The sequence below is a fragment of the Phymastichus coffea genome, unplaced genomic scaffold (assembly GCF_024137745.1).
Source record: "Phymastichus coffea isolate CEN01 unplaced genomic scaffold, Cenicafe_Pcof_1.1 PCOF00029, whole genome shotgun sequence".
Classification (NCBI taxonomy): Eukaryota; Metazoa; Arthropoda; class Insecta; order Hymenoptera; family Eulophidae; genus Phymastichus; species Phymastichus coffea.
The window spans coordinates 3,363,385-3,365,029 of NW_026706840.1; positions in this window are offsets into that span (position 1 = coordinate 3,363,385).

Below are 1,645 nucleotides of genomic sequence, written 5' to 3' on the forward strand. Positions count from 1 at the left end.
CGCTTGCCTTGTCCTCGATTCACAGAAAGCTATCGCGACAGAGCCGTGGCATTTTTGCGTGGCTCGTTGGCTCTTTTGAGATTTTGTCTAACGACCAGGCCTCGGCAACAACAAACCTGCGCGCAACCAGTTGATATTCAAAGGAGTGTCGTCCTCGGCTAGAATGCCCGCAAGTAGAGGGGCCGGTAGATTGTAGCTGTCCTGTCAATCAACGCCAGACGATTTCGAGTTTAAGGATTCCGTATGGTACGAGTAAACTAAGCTAAGGACAGCTGATACCGATAGAAGCAATTGAGGCAATGTCAGCGCGCACCTCTCGACAGAGTGATTCGACGAATGAAACGCGCGCGGACCACCGCCGCTACATTTAATGTGTCCGTCGCCAGCGAGTCACTCGATAGGTATTGCCGGCCTGTTCCTTCCATTTATCGCGCAGCAGGGCGCAGCGTCAGCCGCCTTTTTTCAACATCAATTTTCTTATCGGCACTTTACGACTCTGTTATCGCGGCTCGCCTGCCTCGGCCAAAGCCTCGAGAGTTGCTGCCGCCGCCGCCGACGCCACGCGAGGTGGTTGATATATAAGTGGTCTCCGCCGACCGTCTGCATTCTCGCACTCTCTGTCAATTGTTAAGGCATTAGCTCGCTCCGTTCTCCTTTTCGAGTTGGCCGAAAATGCCAGTAGTCCGGCGAGTTAGTTCGGCCGACGCGACGCATTCCCGCGTGCGCGACTACAGAAAAACAAAGTGGATCGAGAACGGAAGCTGCCTGAACCGTGTGTCCGCACTTTCGCCGAACAGAGGTCGAGGCACGATCAGACAATTCATCGAAGACGCGCATTCCGATGTCTAATCCATTTAAGCCAAAGTAGTCGTTCATCTGGACTCAAGCTCTGGCCAACCGAGCTTACTGTATCCGCGAGGCGAATCAATCATGGCTGCAGTCGCGTACATAAGTCGTATGCATATTGGCAATTGTGGCAACTTCTTGGGACTGGACAGTAAAGTGTCATGGTCGTTTCGCGTTTAATTCGCACGACGCATGATCCTGTATTTGCCCTGCGACTTTTCAAAGAGCACGCTCGCGGGCGTCTTCATTGAAACCATTAATATCCACAGATCGCTGCTTCTTGTCCTCTCCTCTCTCTCTCTCTCTCTCTCTCTTTCTGTCTCTCTTTCTTTCTCGTTCTTGTTCTCGTTCTTCTTGTTGCTTGTGGGCAGCCTATTTTTTTCTTCCCGGAATTGTCATGGGGTCCAAAGTGCTGGTAATCGAATAGAAATAATTCGCGACTCGTGCAAAAACGGCTGAATGGTTTTCAGACGTTACACGCGCATCCCGAGAATCGAGGTGCGCTCTCTCTCTCTCTCTCTCTCTCTCTCTTTCTCTCTCTCACTTTCTCTGTCTCTTTCAATCTTTTTCTCTTGAGAGCGAGAGAAGCAGAGAGAGAGAGAGAGAGAGAGAGAGCGCACCTCGATTCCCGGGATGCGCGAGTAACGGCCGAAGACCATACACGGTCAGGGAGTGCAGTTCTCGTCGGGCCCTGCGTAGTTCCGGGAAATGCGGCTAGGATCTGTGCAGCAGCGGCAGCTCATGAATTAAAACGGCGTGATGGCAATTTTTTGCCAATGATGAGCGTGCAATGGTTCAA